This window comes from Saimiri boliviensis, chromosome 8 (assembly GCF_048565385.1).
Source record: "Saimiri boliviensis isolate mSaiBol1 chromosome 8, mSaiBol1.pri, whole genome shotgun sequence".
NCBI classification, from domain to species: Eukaryota; Metazoa; Chordata; class Mammalia; order Primates; family Cebidae; genus Saimiri; species Saimiri boliviensis.
In genome coordinates this window covers 109,682,154-109,699,965 of record NC_133456.1, presented here as the reverse complement: position 1 = coordinate 109,699,965, position 17,812 = coordinate 109,682,154, and positions in this window count along the sequence as shown.

Here is a 17,812-nt window from a genome sequence, read left to right as displayed (position 1 = left end):
GTGATCTGATGTTGAATCTGAGGACCTGTAACAATTGGAAAAATGCTTTCTGTATACTGAATGTACCTACTGTGACCCATCATTTGTAGGATCTTGGTAAATGAAATTAAAACCCAATTAAAATTCAGTTGTTGGAGTTGCTGAATCACATACATGTATGTATATACACACATATGTATATGTATGGTGATAACTATTACATATTTTTGTATGCTTGAAACTTTCCATGATAAAAAATTAGAAAAAAAAATGTGTTGCTTCTTCCAAAATCTGTTTCAGATGATCTTTCTTTCTTTTTTTTTTAATTGCATTTTAGGTTTTGGGGTACATGTGAAGAACATGCAAGATTGTTGCATAGGTACACACATGGCAGTGTGCTTTGCTGCCTTCCGTCCCCTCACCTGTATCTGTCATTTCTCCCCATGCTATCTCTTCCCACCTCCCCACCCCCCCGTCCCTCCCCCATTTCCCACCAACGGACCCCAGTGTGTAGTGCTCCCCTCCCTGCATCCATGTGTTCTCATTGTTCAACACCCACCTATGAGTGAGAATATACGGTGTTTGATTTTCTGCTCTTGTGTCAGTTTGCTGAGAATGATGGTTTCCAGGTTCATCCATGTCCCTACAAAGGACATGAACTCATCGTTTTTGATGGCTGCATAATATTCCATGGTGTATATGTACCACATTTTCCCTATCCAGTCTATCATCGTTGGGCATTTGGGTTGGTTCCAGGTCTTTGCTATTGTAAACAGTGCTGCAATGAACATTCGTGTGCATGTGTCCTTGTAGTAGAATGATTTATAATCCTTTGGATATATACCCAGTAATGGGATTGCTGGGTCAAATGGGATTTCTATTTTTCGGTCCTTGAGGAATTGCCACACTGTCTTCCACAATGGTTGAATTAATTTACATTCCCACCAACAGTGTAAAAGTGTTCTTATTTCTCCACATCCTCTCCAGCATCTGTTGTTTCCAGATTTTTTAATGATCGCCATTCTAACTGGTGTGAGATGGTATCTCAATGTGGTGATCACCTTGTTCAGACCTTCCCCGGCCTCTGGCTACAACTTGCCAGCAGCCATCTCTGACTTTCTGGCTCCTCTTTGCAGTCCAGCCTATACTTAGCCGGCGCAGCTCTTCTAACACAAAGCTTTTATCTTGCCACTCCCTGTCAAGTCTCCTGGCAGCTCACCACAAAGAGTCTGCATGCCTCTGCCCAGCCTTCCCAGTTCTCAGTCTCCCGCCCCTCCCTCCCACTTCATCCACATTCTCCAGGACCCATGGGTTGGGCTTCTCACCGACGTTTGATATGCACCTCTGCCTCTGGGGTACCCTACCAGGGCTATTCATCCCTGCAGGCTTCAGTTGTCTAAATTTGACCTGCTCATGTTTCATCCAGAGTCTCACTTCCTTCATTCATTCCCTGATTTCAGCATCTGAAGTCGAGACCGCAATCATCCAAACTCCTGCCACTTGGATGCAAATGGTGTCTGTCACACGCCAGACACTGTTCTAGGCACTTAAGATACATCAGCAAATAAGACAGATAAACCTTTGCAGAACTTACACTCTAGTGTGGATGAGAGCACACGTAACTCATATCCAAAATAAATAAGTGTATTATATACAAGCAGACCTCAGAAGTACTGCAGTTCTAGGTGACTGCAATAAAGAGAATATCATGATAAAGCAAGCCACTCAGTTGTTTTGGTTTACCAGTGCATGTAAGAATTACGTTTACGCTTTACTATAGTCTACTAAGTGTGCAATAGTATTATGTCTAAAAAACAATGTACATGCTATCTTAATTTTTTAAATATATTATTGCTAAAAAAATGCTAACCATCATCCTTCAGCAACTCTTTCTGCTGGTGGAGGGCTGCGCCTTGAGGTTGACGGCTACTGACTGATCACTGATTTCTCCGTAATCGGCAGTAAGGTTACTTTGTTTTCTAATCATTCATGGGTTCACTGGAGTAGCGCTTTTAATTTCCTCCAAGAACTCTTTTTTTTTTTTTTTTTTTTTTTTGAGACAGAGTCTCACTCTGTTGCCCAGACCAGAGTGCAGTTATTCAATCTCGGTTCACTGCAACCTCTGCCTCCTGGATTCAAGTGATTTTCCTGCCTCAGCCTCCTGAGTAGCTGGGATTATAGGCATGTGCCACCACGCCCAGCTAATTTTTGTATTTTTAGTAGAGATGGGGTTTCACTATGTTGACCAGGCTGGTCTCAAACTCCTGGCCTCAAGTGGTCTGCCCACTTCAGCCTCCCAAAATGCTGGATTTACAGGCGTGAGCCATCGTACCCAACCCCAAGAACTTTTTTTTATTCATAGCTTGGCTAACTGGTTCAAGAGGCCTAGCTTGCAGCTGTCTTGGCTTTGGAGATGCCTTCCTCATTATGTTTCATCATGTCTAGCTTGCAATTTAAAGTGAGAGATGTTCGATGCTCTTCCTTTCACTTGAATACTTAGAGGCCATCCTATGGTTTTAAGTGGCCTGATTCAATATTGCTATATCTTAAGAATAGGAAGGTGTTGCCAGGTGCGGTGGCTCAAGCCTGTAATCCCAGCACTTTGGGAGGCCGAGGAGGGTGGATCACGAGGTCGAGAGATCGAGACCATCCTGGTCAACATGGTGAAACCCCGTCTCTACTAAAAATACAAAAAATTAGCTGGGCATGGTGGCGCGTGCCTGTAATCCCAGCTACTCAGGAGGCTGAGGCAGGAGAATTGCCTGAACCCAGGAGGCAGAGGTTGCGGTGAGCCGAGATCGCGCCATTGCACTCCAGCCTGGGTAACAAGAGTGAAACTCCGCCTCAAACAAACAAAAAAAAAAAAAAAAAAAAAGAATAGGAAGGTGTGGGCTGGGCGCAGTGGCTCACGCCTGTAATCCCAGCACTTTGGGAGGCCGAGGTGAGTGGATCACAAGGTCAAGAGATCGAGACCATCCTGGTCAACATGGTGAAATCCCGTCTCTACTAAAAATACAAAAAATTAGCTGGGCATGGTGGCGCGTGCCTGTAATCCCAGCTACTCAGGAGGCTGAGGCAGGAGAATTGCCTGAACCCAGGAGGCGGAGGTTGCGGTGAGCCAAGATTGTGCCATTGCACTCCAGCCTGGGTAACAAGAGCGAAACTCCATCTCAAAACAAAACAAAACAAAAAGAATACAGAACTGTAAGGAGAGGGAGACAGGGAACAGCTGTCAGTGGAACAGTCAGAACACACACAACATGCATCGATTAAGTTCCCCATTTTATGGGCACAATTCTTGGTGCCCCAAAACAATTACGATAGTAACAGCAAAGACCACAGATCACCATTACAGATATAATAATAATGAAAAAACTTAAAATACTGTGACAATTATCAAAATGGGACACAGGGACACAAAGGGAGCAGATATCTCTTGGAAAAATGGCCCCAATAGGCTTGCTCCATGCAGGACTGCCACCTTCAATTTGTAAAAAGTACAATAGCTGTAAAGCACAATAAAGAAATGTACAATAAAACGAGGTGTGCCTGGCCTGGAGCCGTGGCTCAACTCTGTAATCCCAGCACTTTGGGAGGCCAAGGCAGGTAGATTACGAGGTCAGGAGTTCGAGACCAGCCTGATCAACATGGTGAAACCCCATCTCTACTAAAAAATACAAAAATTAGCTGGGTGTGGTGGCACATGCCTGTTATCCCAGCTACTCAGTAGTCTGAGGCAGGAGAGTCACTGGAACCCAGGAGGCAGAGATTGCAGTGAGCCAAGATCACACCATTGCACTCCAGCCTGGGCGACAGAGCAAGACTCTGTCTCAAAAAAAAAAAAAAACAACACACACACACAAAACACAAGGTGTGCCTGTGTGCCTGTAGTATATGGGAAGATGATAAGTCTATAAAAGAAGAAACAGTTGGGAAGGTCAAAGAGGATTTGCAAATGCAGAGCAGAAAACGCTTCGGGGTGGGGATTGCAATTTTTTTTCTTTGAGACAAAGTCTCACGCTGTCGCCCATGCTGGAGTGCAGTGGCACAATGTCGGCTCACTGCAGCCTCTGCCTCCCAGGTTCAAGCAATTCTCCTGTCTCCATCTCCCGAGTAGCTGGGACTACAGGTACATGCCACCACCCCTGGCCAATTTTTGTACTTTTAGTAGAGACAGGGTTTCACCATGTTGGTCAGACTGGCCTCAAGTGATCCATCTGCCTCAGCCTCCCAAAGTGCTGGGATCACAGGCATGAGCCACCGCACCTGGGCAGACTGCAATTTTAAATAGCATAATCAGGGAGGCTTCATGGAGGGGGTAACATTTGAGGAAAGGCTTGAAGAAGGTAAGGAGTGGGCACTGAAGATATCTGGTAACAGTGCTCCCCCAGACATCTGGGCAGCCAGGCACAGGGACCCTAAGCAGAAAAGGGTCCTGTGAGTGTTTCATGTTTTCTTTAAATTTGTCAATGTGAACACTTGACACTCATTGTCAATGTGAACACTTCTTACTTACACCAGAAAACAGCCAGTTTCCTACCTGGCTTCCCTCCCTCCCTGGCTTCCTTCTTTCTCTCCCTCCCTCCCTCGCTTCCTTCCTTCCTTCCTTCCTTCCAACACTCCCCACTTCAATGGATGAGTTTTCCAGTTCCCACGGCTATCTTCTGCATTGCACATGACAAGTATCCACTAAACATTCATTTCTTAGGGAACAGACAGACAATAGTGTGCTCTGTAGCTCTCTAGCATCTACCACACCTCAGATCTCAAGACCCACAAGATACATTTGTCAACAAATTGATGGCCTCCTATGTGGCCCTGTGCTGAGGCCCTATGTGGGTATGCTGAGGCTACAGGGAGGAATGAAGCCTCCTATTTTGGGGCCCTTTTCTGCAGTTAAGTTCATCTGTTGTCTTTTGTAATATTGTAAACAGAACCTCCCACACGATAGGTGAATGAAAGAAACATCTCATTCCAAACCTCTGATGGAGACCAGCCAAGTCAGCGTATGGGAGGAAGAAGGAAGGTAAGAGGTGGCAGAGGTAGGAGGAGGCAACTTCAAGGTCTTTTAGAGCAATGATGTGGTCAGCCTGTGGGAAACTCAGCGGCCATGAATTCAGCTTCATTTTGCCCCCAGTTCAGGGGTTGCTCAGAGCTGGAAAACAACCTGCTTCCTATGAAAGCAAAGGGAAAACAGAGAGGCATATCAGAGAACCACAATTCACACATTTTAACCTAAAAACCCAGCTACAAATCATGTTTATCTCCATATGGAAGTCATTATGGAAAGTGGGAGACAAATAGACATGAAGAAATGAAAATTGGGATTTCATCTGCCCTGATTCTTAGTCATTTATTACCATCCAGCTGGGCACACACTTTAAAAACCACCACAAGCAGATTACCAAACCGGAAACACCTTGTCGCCTTAATTAGATTGAATTTGATCTGAGCTGTGATAGTGCAATAGTGATTTTTTTTTTTAACTGGGAGGAAAAGATGAGAAATATCTTTTTCTTTAGGATTGACATTTCTTAACATAGATTATGGCAGGCAGGCGGTTGACTTCGTTTCTTATCCTGACGATTTTATCTTCTACAGAACATAATCGCTTCACTGTCATTTCAGCCACAAGCACAGGGATCTAGTCACTCATTCATTTCCCCATTTGACAGAGGTAGAAGACAGCCAAATGCTCAGGCAAATAGTGAAGGGTCCCCAGAGAACCCCGGCCTGCCAGGTCATTTACACAGGGGGCTTATCTAAACATGCCCACAGTGAAAAATTCCATCCCTTCATACCTGCGCAGTAAAGGAATAAATCAATGTGGAGTGGCTCAGACTAAGGGCCCACCTGCCCACTGGAAGAATGGGCCTACTAGGAATTCCCCGTAAATAGGGGAGGAGGCCAGGTGCAGTGGCTCATGCCCGTAATCCCAGCACTTTGAGAGGCCAAGGCAGGTGGATCACGAGGTCAGGAGTTCAAGACCAGCCTGACCAATATGGTGAAACCCCATCTCTACTAAAAATACAAAAATTAGGCAGGTGCAGTGATGGGTGCCTATAATCCCAGATACTTGGGAGGCTGAGGCAGGAGAATTGCTTGAATCCAGGAAGCAGAGGTTGCAGTGAGCCGAGATCATACCACTGCACTCCAGCCTGGGTGACAGAGCAAGACTCCATCTCAAAAAAAAAAAAAAAAAGGCAGGGGAGGAGCCTGGCCTTTTCGACTCATGGGTGGCCCCCTAGTATTCAATTTGTGATGTGGAAGCCTGCAAGCAGGACCTCTCCTTTAATTGAGAGCTTTCCTTTTGCTTAATAAATTCCACCCGCCTCACCATTCAATGTGTCCGCGTGCTGGTTTTTTCCTGGTTATGAGACAAGAACCCAGATTTAGCTGAACTAAGGAGCAAAAATCCTTGCATCACATTCATACCACTGTGGAGTGTGCTGAGGCTACAGGGAGGAACAAGACAGTCAAGGCTTCCACCTTCAAGAAGCTTAGAGTCTGGAAAGGGACACAGGCATTAAAAAAGTAATTTCAGGCCAGGCATGGTAGCTCACACCTGTAATCCCAGTATTTTGGGAGGCTGAGTCAGGATCACCTGAGGCCAAGAGTTCAAGACCAGCCTGGCCAACATGGTGAAACCCTGTCTCTACTAAAAATACAAAAATCAGCCAGGCATGGTGGCAGGTGCCTATAATTTCAGCTACTTGGGAGGCGGAGGCAGGAGAACCACCTGAATCCAGGAGGTAGAGGTTTCAGTGAGCTGAGATCGCACTACTGCACTCCGGCCTGGGTGACAGAGCAAGATTCTGTCTCAAAAAAAAAAAAGTTAATCTCATGCAAAAACACCCTTGCAGACACACCAGAAATCATGTTTGATCAAATATCCAGGCCCAGTCAAGTTGACCTGAAAAATTAACCATCACACGGGGGAGTGAGGGATGAGGTTGGAAAGCGCAATGTGTGCAGATACACCAGGGCCTTGCAGGCAATGCTGAGTGTTTACGTCTTTATCAGAGCAATAGATAGCCAGCACAGGGCTTTGAGACAGGCAAGAAATACTCCACGTAGTATTGGGGAAAGATTGTTTTGATTATTGGTCCGGAAGAGACAGGTATGGACAAATTCAAGGAATATTGTATAGAAGAAGTGACATTTAGGTTAGGTCTTAACGACGGAGAATAATTCAGTTACTTGGAGAGAGTAAGGGAATTCTAAATAAGAGAAATGCCATTAGCAAAGGAAGAAAGGTGGAAGTCAAGGATATTCAATGATTAAATCGTCTTGAATGACAGGAATAGGGAATGTCTGGAAGAAGGAATCAACAATGAGCGTAGCAAGGTGGCTGGGGCAGAATCACAGAGGGCCTTGAGTAGGAGGATAAGGAACTCATGACTTCATTCTACTGAACTTGCTGGTTTCTTTGAGGAGGTGATTGACATATCAAGTCTCTTTCAGGAAGATGACTAAAATGGTTTGGATCTGCGTCCCCACTCAAATCTCTTACTGAAATGTAATCCTCAGTGCTGGAGGTGGGGCCTGATGGGAGATAACCGGATTATGGGGGTGGATTTCTCATGAGATCTAGTGCCACCCCCTTGGGATTGTCTTGGTGATAGTGAGTTTTCGTGAGATCTGGTTGTTTAAAAGTGCATGGCACCTCCTGCCTCGCTCTCCTTCTCCTGTTCTGGCCATGTGAAGTGCCGGCTCTCCCTTTTCCTCCCACCATGAGTGGAAGCTTCCTGAGGCCTCACCGGAAGCAGATGCTGCCGTGCTTCAAGTACAACCTGCAGAACTGTGAGCCAATTAAACCTCTCTTCTTATAAATTACCCAGTCTCGGGTATTTCTTTACAGCAGTGCGAGAACAGACTAATACAGTGACTGCTGATGGTAGTGGGTTGGCCACTGGAGAAAATGCTGATACAGCAGAAAGCACTTGGGAAGAAACCATTAAACACTGAAAGGGGAAGAGGTGGTGGAGATACAGTGGAGAAAAGAAATACCATAGACTTATCTGAGGTCAAATCAACAGAACTCAGCAATCGATCAGACGTGGAGAGTGAGAAAGCAGAAAGAGGAAAATAATACTCCACAGTTCTAGCCTGAGTGATTAAGGGCAGAGCCATGTTCTGGACCTTGCTGGGGAATTCAGGAAGAAGAGGGAAATCTGGGTTCATTTCAAGGAGGGCTGGGAAGGAGAGATGACACAAAGGAGGACGGGAAGATCAACTATTTCAAGTTAGACATGCTGCTGGAGGTGCTATTGTGCATTCCAGGTAAGGTGTCCACCAGATAGTTAAGAGCTATGGGTCTGGAACCCAGGAGATACGGGGCTGGAAATGCAGGCTTGTGAGTCATAATTATAATGCTGTTCTCAGTCTTTTGGATTTCAAAATTTAGAAAAATTCTTAAAAGAAAAAAAGGCAATTTGCATGAATGACTTTTTTGTTTGTGAATTACCACCATCTACTTTCACAAAGAACTAGACATTGTAATTCCAAAAAGGTATAAAAGGCATCATCTTAGAATAAAAGGTACTCCTTTAAAGAGAATAAATTTAGCTTTATAGAAAACTTTCTCCATCATCCCCATTTTTTTCATTTTGCTGCAAACCTGTAAAACTTGTGTCCCACAGACAGTTTGGGTTGCATTTGGCCACCAAGGGTTTGAGACATGGGGGAACAAAACTGTGAGGTTTTTTTGTTTGTTTGTTTTTGTTTTTTGTTTTTTTGTGGAGAGGGGAAGAAGTCTCACTCTATCACCAGGCTGCAGTGCAGTGGCATGATCTCAGCTCACTGCAACCTCCACCTCCCAGGTTCAAGGGATCCTCCTGCCTCAGCTTCCCAAATAGCTGGGACTACAGGTGTGTGCCACCATGCCCAGCTAATTTTTATATTTTTAGTAGAGATGGGGTTTCACCATGTTGGCCAGGATGGTCTTGATCTCTTGACCTCATGATCCAGCCACCTTGGCCTCCAAATTGCTGGGATTACAGGTGTGAGTCACCATTCCTGGCCAGAGTTCTTTTGCTTGTTTGTTTTTTAGAGACAGAATCTCACTCCATTGCCCAAGCTAGAGTGCAGCGGCACAGTCCTGGCTCACTGCAGCCTCAAACTCCTGGGCTCAAGGGATCTTTCTGCCTCAGCTTCCCGAGTAGCTGGGACAAGAGGTGTGCATCACCACCTGGCTAATTTTTTTATTTTTTTGCAGAGACGAGGGCTTACTATGTTACCCAGGCTGGTCTCAAACTCCTGGCCTCAAGCAATCCTCTTGCCTTGGCCTCCCAAAGTGCTGGATTACAGGCATGAGCCACAAAGCCCTGCCAACCATGAGGTCTGATGAGACACCTTCTAAGGGCATTTAGAGTTCACAGGGGAGATGGGAACATGGAAGAAAATGGAACCTTAGGAAGTCAACACCTAGCATAGGAGATGGGCACAGAGGCAGAAGCAGTGGGGGAAAATCAGTGAAGAACAAAAATAAGCATGAGAAGCATCCTTCTCCCTTTTAATCACACTCTGATAGAAACTGGCACTCATATCCCTGCATTAGTAGAGAGAGGATTTTGATCAGGGTGGCAAAGATGAAGCCACAAGACCCCAATCGCCAGGAGGAGATTCATGCGAAAGCCACAAATTAAGAAGAGTCAGGGCCAGGCGTGGTGGCTCACACCGGTAATCCCAACACTTTGGGAGGCCGAGGCAGGAGGATCACTTGAGACCAGGAGTTTGAGACCAGCCTGACCAACATGGTGAAAGCCTGTCTCTACTAAAAATACAAAAATTAGCAAGGTGTGGTGGCACATGCCTGTAATCCCAGCTACTTGAGAGGCTGAGACAGGAGAATTGCTTGAACCCAGGAGGCGGGATTGCAGGGAGCCGAGATTGCACCACTGCAGTCCAGCCTGGGTGACAGAACAAGACTCTGTCTCAAAAAAATAAATAAATAAATAATAAAAAAAAGAAGAGTCGGCAAACTGCAGGCTCTGAGCCAGGTCCACCCTGCCTGCTGCCCACTTTTGTGCAACACATGAGCTGAGAATGTTTTTACATTTTAAAATGGTTTTAAAAAATCAAAAGAAGAACTCTATTTCATGACATGTGAAAATTATTTGAAATTCAAATTTCAACACCCAGAAATAGTTTCACTTGAGCGCAGTCACCCTCAGCTGTTCACATATTGTCTGTGGCTGCTTTCCGGCTGCAGGACAGAGTTGAGTCAGCGTGAAAGAGAATGTGTGGTCCAGACAGCCTAAAACGCATCCTGGCTGGGCGCCACAGCTCACATCTGTAATCTCAGCACTTTGGGAGACCAAGGACAGAGGATCACTTGAGCCCAGGAGTTCGAGACCAGCCTGGGTGACACAGCAAGATCTCGTCTCTACAAAAAACAATTTTTTTTTTGAGACAGTCTCACTCTGTCGTCCAGGCTGAAGTGCAGTGATGCAATCTCGGCTCACCGCAGCCTCCACCTCCTGGGTTCCAGGGATTCTCCAGCCTCAGCTTCGCAAGTAGCTGGGATTACAGGTGCATGCCACCACGCCCAGCTAATTCTTGTATTTTTAGTAGAGATGGAGTTTCACCATGTTGGTCAGGCTGGACAAAAAAACTTTTTAATTAGCTGGGCATAGTGGTGCATGCCTGTAGTCCCAGCTAAACAGAGGGCTGAGGCCGAAGGATGGCTCACGCCCCAAAGATCGAGGCTGCAGTGACCTATGATTGTGCCTCTGCACTCCAGCCTAGGTGACAGAGTGAGACCCTGTCTTAAAATAAAATAAAATATGTACTATCTGGCCCTTACAGAAAAAGATTGCCTACCCTTGAAGTGGAAGCAGGAGGGAAGGAGATGGGCTTGTTGGAAACCAGGAAAGGAGGAGTTGGGAGAGCTGCAGGGGGCAGTCCTTTCCCACCTTCACCCAGGACTAAGATCAAGTCATACAAAAGCCCTGCGTTGTTCAGAGGCGCAGAGGGTGAGACTGGAAACTGCAGTGCATGTTGGCACGTGACTTACAGATGCATATTTGGATCTTTATTATGGTTGTTGCTTTATTGAATGTGTGTTTCCCTATTACATTTATTTATTTATTTACTGATGAAGTCTTGCTCTGTTGCCCAGGCTGGAGTGCAGTAGTGTGATCTTGGCTCACTGCAACCTTCGTCTCCCAGGTTCAAGTGATTCTCCTGCCTCAGCGTCTTGAGTAGCTGGGATTACAGGCGCGCACCACCACCCCCCTCCACCGGCTAATTTTTCTATTTTTAGTAGAGAAGAGGTTTCACCATGTTGGTCAGGCTGGTCTCAAACTCCTGACCTCAAGTGATTTGCCTGCCTGGGCCTCCCAAAGTGCTGGGATTACAGGTGTGAGCCACCATGCCCGGCCTCTATTACCTTTAAAAGTGCTCCTTGAAGAGAAAATCCACTCTGCTGTCTCAAGCTTGACTTCCCTCCTCCCCAGTCTTAGGGACTGATCATTGGGACAGAGTGACATTTTCCGACAATGCTGGCTCATTATTTTCCTTCTGGAATTGCAAATCCAAGAGTCAAGTGGTATAGCCTGCACCCATCCAGGAGGGGAGGGAATCCCACCAGAGGTGCCCTGAAACAAAGAAAACAAATAACTTCAAAACCACCTCCTAAAACCTGGCCCTGTGACAGGACAGATGGAACTCTGGATTGTTTGATTCTATCAGCAGAACAGAGGAAGGAAATGTTTTAAAATGAGATTATGTTATTCTCCCCAGCTCTTATTATGAAACCTTCCTGAAATGAACTTTAAATATTGGCCACTGCTTTCATGGTGCTGAATGGGATTCAGTAGTTAGGAGCATTGCAGGGAAGCGTGGCAGGGCAGAAATGGGACAAACTGTAGATCCCTGTGGGGTCCTGCAGCCGGGTGACAATTAGACTATAACCCACAGCTGTGTGTGTAGGGAGGGAATGGTGTCTTCGAAAAGCTCTGTGCCCAACAGGAACATTAATTAAAGGGTCTTTTTTCAAAGGACATTAATTATAATGAATAAAAAGCCTTCTGCAACTTTTGCCCTCAATGAGAAAATGATTGACAATTACTTACTGTATAGAGAAGAAAAAATGTCCTAGAAGTTATGAACATTTTCCCAAAATGAAATCATGCAATAATCCTTTATAATGCTAGGCTTGCTAGACAGAATTTTCCAAAGGAAGCTGTTTATATCATTCAGCCCAAGCACTGCTGAGTAATACACAATAGCTGTGTCATTTGCGTCCTCTGGCCAAATGACTGTCCAGGCAGGATGACAAGGATGTTGCCACTTGTCCCCTCTGCATGGGTGTCCTCACACACATGCCTCTCAATGTCAGCGTTCCCCAAGACCCACTGAGCGTCGGCTCCTATATCCAACTTCTTACCTGACATTGCCTCCAAGAAGCCTTAGAGCGCCTGAAATATAGTAGTCTTCCCCAGGCTCCTCCCAGTCTTCACCATCCCCCTAAATGGCATCAACATCCATCCACTCATCAAGCCAGAACTGAGGATCCATCCCCAGTTCTTCCCTCTCCCCAGACATCCAATTCTTCAGTAGATTCTGGGGCTTCACTCTCCCAGCAATCTCTCCCATCTGATGATTTCCTTCCAGTGGTTGATTGTTGCTGTCCTAGTCTGGGTGACCATCATCTAGACTTCCCCTGGACTACTACAAGAGTCTACTAAGTGTTCTCTCTTCGTCTGTTCCCAAGACCATGGCCAGACCATCTCTAAAGAGTTGAAAAGAATGAGTTCTAAAGGAGTGAATAAAGCCGTCTCATTGCCCTGCTTAAGATCCCTCAGCGACTTCCCGACTTCCGGTAGCACTTAGAATACAATTCAAACTCTTTTTGACTTGGTCTGGCTGTCTTTCCAGCTTCTCAGCACCTCTGTCCTCACCTGGTATTCCAGCAGCTTTGGGCTTTCATAGCCCCCAAGCACTCTTGTTCCTCCCACTTCCAAGCCTCTGTGTGTTCAGTTCCCTGTGCCAGAAAAGTCCACCCTCTGCTCCCCAACTTCAGAGACCACCATTTTGGATACAAAGCATTGGCCTGACATTCTTCCTCTTTAAACTATGAGACTTTGGGACTCACCTAACTGTCACTATTGGAGTTCAACATGGCCCCCAAAAGAGCACCCTGCTGCTCTAAGTTCTGAGCCCATTGAGAAGTGAAACAAAGAATCTAAGCAGATGGAGACCAAATGCATCAGCTCTATTTCTGAGAATATTGATACTGAAGAATGTGGCATATGATACCTGCAAACAAGTGGCTTCCTAATACCCAGATTGGATTTACCCACCCAGATAGAGGCCATGCAGGGTCTGGGCAGATCCCCGAGGTAGGGGTGGGGGGTCTCAGGGCCTTGGTGCAGCCCTCCTGGCACGCCCAGCTTCCCTGTATTATTGTGCCTGTATGTTCTATCAGTCCATGAACTTCCTAAGGGCAGACATCAGGCAAAATAAAGAATGGAGGGAAAGGCCGGGCACGGTGGCTCACGCCTGTAATCCCAGCACTTTGGGAGGCCAAGGCAGGTGGTTACTTGAGCTCAGGAGTTCGAGACCAGCCTGGGCAATGTGGCAATAGTCTGTCTCTAGCAAAAATACAAAGAAATAGCTGGGTATGGTGATATGCACCTGGAGTCCCAGCTAGTCAGGAGGCCGAGGTGGGAGGATGGCTTGAGCCTGGCATGCAGAGGCTGCAGTGAGCTGGGATGATGTTACTGCACTCCAGCCTGGGTGACAGGGCAAGACCCTGTCTCAAAAAAAAAAAAAAAAGGAAACGTTGGGACTTTAAACAAAATGTGAGCCAGCGGAGGGGACCCTAGCAGGGCTGGCCCAGCCATGAAAACCCCAGTTCTGGAGAGCTCTGTCTCTTCTGGGCTCAGCTAGAGGGTATAAGGAGGACAAGGGAAGCTCTTTCCTCCTCACAAAAAACATCCCAGGTCCTTGTGTGATGTTTCTTCTACTCTCTTCTTCCTCCTCCCCTTCCTCCTCCTTCTCCTCCTCTCCTCCCTCTCCCCCTCCCCTTCTCTCCCCCTCTTCACCTCCTTCTCCCCCTCCTCCTTCCCCTCCTCTCCCTCTTCCTCCCTCTCTTTTCCCCCTTCTTCTCCTCTCACTCTCCTCCTCCCCCACCTCCTCCTCCCCCTCTCCTGCTTCTCCTCCTCTTCCTCTCCCCTCTCCTCCTCCTCCTCCCTCTCCTCCTCCCCATCCTTCTTCTCTTTCTCCTCCTCCTCCTCCTCCTCCTCCTCCTCCTCCTCCTCCTCTTCTTCAGTCATTCTAGAAACAGAAAAAGTGGCTGCCCATGACTTCAGGGTTAAATGGTTCAATTAATGTCACAATAGCTTTGACTTCCTGGTGAAAAAATGGGCCCTTAGACATTTAAAACCAGTGCCACTGCATTTGAAGTCTCTCTCTTCCAAAGAGATTTAAGCCACCCCCATACAATACATATGTGGTACTAACCATTGTGCAGGCATTTCTGAGAACTGGTATAATCACTACTTAAATCCACAATCTGTCTAACTCTGCGCCCTCTCACGCTAGCATTTACATTCTTTGCGAAGGGTGATATTTAAGCCTGAAATACTGCCTAGAATGAGGTAGAATGCTCTTACATGTAGGACAGGCAGCCCATGGGGGAAGCCTAACCTACCAGATTGAGGACAGTAGGAAACAGAGTTATTAAAACCTAAGTCACAGCCAGATGGAACAAGCTCTGTTCCCTAAGCCCTGCTCTGCACCCGCTACTAGGAGATCCTGGAGGCCCGGGGACTGAGCAGGGAGGTGGTGCTATTCATTGCTACCAAGAAAGACTCCTTTAGAGCTAGGTGTACATACAGAAACATTTACACAGACCTAGGTGGGTAAATGTGTACAATAAATCCTTAAAGAACCACCCCTCCCACCGTGTTCCATGTGCAACTTCTAAATACACTGGACTCAGGGGCTTCTTCCCTTCTTCCCTTCCCGTGGTGTCTGTGGTGACCTTCAACTTCAGCTGTCAATCAAGGAAGGGATGGGGCCCAGGGGGACTTGCCTGATCCCACACTATTTGTAGGCAGCACTCACTGCCTCTAAAACTAGATGAAAACGGTGCATTTATTGCACACCACTCCTCTCTCTCTCTCTAGATGAAAACGGTGCATTTATTGCACACCGCTCCTCTCTCTCTCTCTCTCTCTCTCTCTCTCTCTCTCTCTCTTTCATACAGACAGACACACACACACATACATGCACACATCCAATGGCAGGGGTGTGGACTCCCAGCTGCCCTCCTAGGCAGAGTCTGGGCTGTACACACAGTAGGCACTTAATAGGTGTTTCTTGAGTAAATGCATCTGTGGATGACAATGCACAGAGAAGCAGAAATGACATCCACCTCCGAACAGGAATGTGACCTTTGGTTCCCCTTTTAATTGTGAATTTGCGTTGGAGTAGCCCCTGCCTTTCTCAGTGGGGCCCTGGAAACGTGGAGACAAGAACCTGAATGGTAGGAGATGAACCCTGAGGTGTGGTGGGCTGGAGAGGCAGGGAAGGTTGGATCCCAGGGCCCCAAAAATGTCCCCTGGCTCTAGAATGTGGTCCCTGGTAAGCCTTCCTTCATGTTCATCTCCTGCATGGAAATCCAGAAGCTGCCTTACTTCTAGAACCCTCCAATCAGAGCCCCTCTGCTTGGCGCCTCCCAGAATCACCCAAGGAAAAGAATCCCCCTTCACCTCTATCTCCTTCTCCCCGATTCACTTCCCCCTCCCCCTCCTAGGGTATATACCCAGTAATGGGATTGCTGGGTCTAATGGCATTTCCAGTTCTAAGTCTTTGAGAAATTGCCAAAGATACATGCATGCACAGGTTCACCTCAGCACTATTCACAATAACAAAGACATGGAATCAACCCAAATGCCCACCAATGAAAAGAAACCATAGTGCATATACACCGTGGAGTGGAATACTATGCAGCCAGAAAAAGGAATGAGATCATGTCCTTTGTAGGGACGTGGATGAAGCTGGAAGCCATTATCCTCAGCAAGCCAATGCAGGAACAAGAAACCAAACATTGCATGTTCACACTTATAAGTAGGAGCTGAACAATGAGATCACATGAACACAGGGAGGGGAACAACACACACTGGGGCCTGTCGGGAGAGGATAGGGGGAGGGAGAGCCTGAGGGAAAAGAGCTAATGGATGCTGGGCTTCATACCTAGGTGATGGGTTCATAGGTGCAGTGAACCACCATAGCACACGTTTACCTATGCAACAAACCTGCATATCCTGCACATACTACTTTAAAATATATATATAAAAAATATTATATATATTTTTAAATACGTATTTTTATATTAAATATATATATATTATATATAATATATATATAATTTTTTTTAAGGAATCTGCCTTTGATAGTCCAGGTCTGCCTGATCACCGGAAAAGCACATCCTTGGTGACCAGTGGGACAAGGCTGTGAAGAGCTGGGCCTTGAGCCCCGGGAGTGGCCCTGCCTGGCCATCTGCGCAAGCAGCTTGCAAGTCCGATCTGCAGCCAGTACACCTCGTTCTTCTGGGCACTCGAGCGAGGCCCACGTGAAACCTCTCGGAGGAGAAGAAAGTCTACCTTTCATCTCAGTGAGCCAACAACAGCCTCACATCTTCAAGTCCCGCCTAATCTTACGTGCCATCAGCCATCGAGTCATCGCTTCTTCCCTGCCAAGTCATTCAGGATTCAGTGACTCCAGCTGCCCCCGGGTCCTGAAGGAATCTTGAAGGCCCAGTTCTGAGACTTGAAGGCCCAGTCCAGGGCAGAGAAGCCCCCAGCTGGGTCAGGGCCTCCTCAGCTTCAGGGCAGAACCCACCCCAAAGCCCCCAAGGCAGTAGAGGCCTGTTTTCTGGTCTATTTTTAAAGATCCCTAGCGGAAGTGGTTTCTGAACACTCTGCAGGAGGAGGCTGTGAATGGAGATTGTTTCACTTGCTTGGGGCTGGGGACCAAGGGATTCACAACCTGTTCTCACCGCGCCAGGGCGGTAAAAAGCACCGCAGACTATCGTTACCTTTTGCCAGTTGGACTGGTTGAGGAAACGGATGGCTTCCCTGCAGATGGGGAGGCTGCCAGCCCCGGGTTTCTTGGGACAGTCCCTGAATATCCTGGTCTGGCTTCGAATGCACTTGCTTTGTGAGTCATCGTCCAATTAAAATAAAAGTGGCCAAGGAAAAGGAATCGAAGGAAAAGACGGGAAAACGACGCAGAGGATCCAAAGCAAGTACGCATTTATGGAACAGGCATGCCTTACCCTAAACACACCGACACAAAATCATCTCAACTTACAATACAGAGATTGCCTAGAATAAAGGCAATTACACTCATGGCAGAATGTGAATGATTTTGTTTTACCAAAAAAAAAAAAAATTCATCAGAAGTTTCCTTTTGGTCTCTTCCCTAATGAATTTTAAACATTACCAAACTCACAGAAATCTGATTTATATCTGACTCTTCCCAACCCCCCTCCCTCATGGTATAAAGTAATCCCTTGGATTCTGAAGCTGGCCACCTAAGCTTGGAAAACACCAAATGCTTTTGTAATTCTAGGCGATAATAAGCGCTTGTTTGGCATGAAAGAACATGAACTGTAAACACCAGCTCATCAAAGGACTTCAAACGTCTTAAAAAGGAAAGAAAACAATCCAGTCCAGGAGCCAAACATGATAACAAACCCAGCTCATAGAAGGCTTCCGTCATTAGGCTCGGAGCCAACAGAGGCTTCGCTCTGGGTTCTTCCTCTTTCGCAGCTGAACAAGTGAGAGAGGCGGGGGTTGGGTTCACCACGTTTACCACT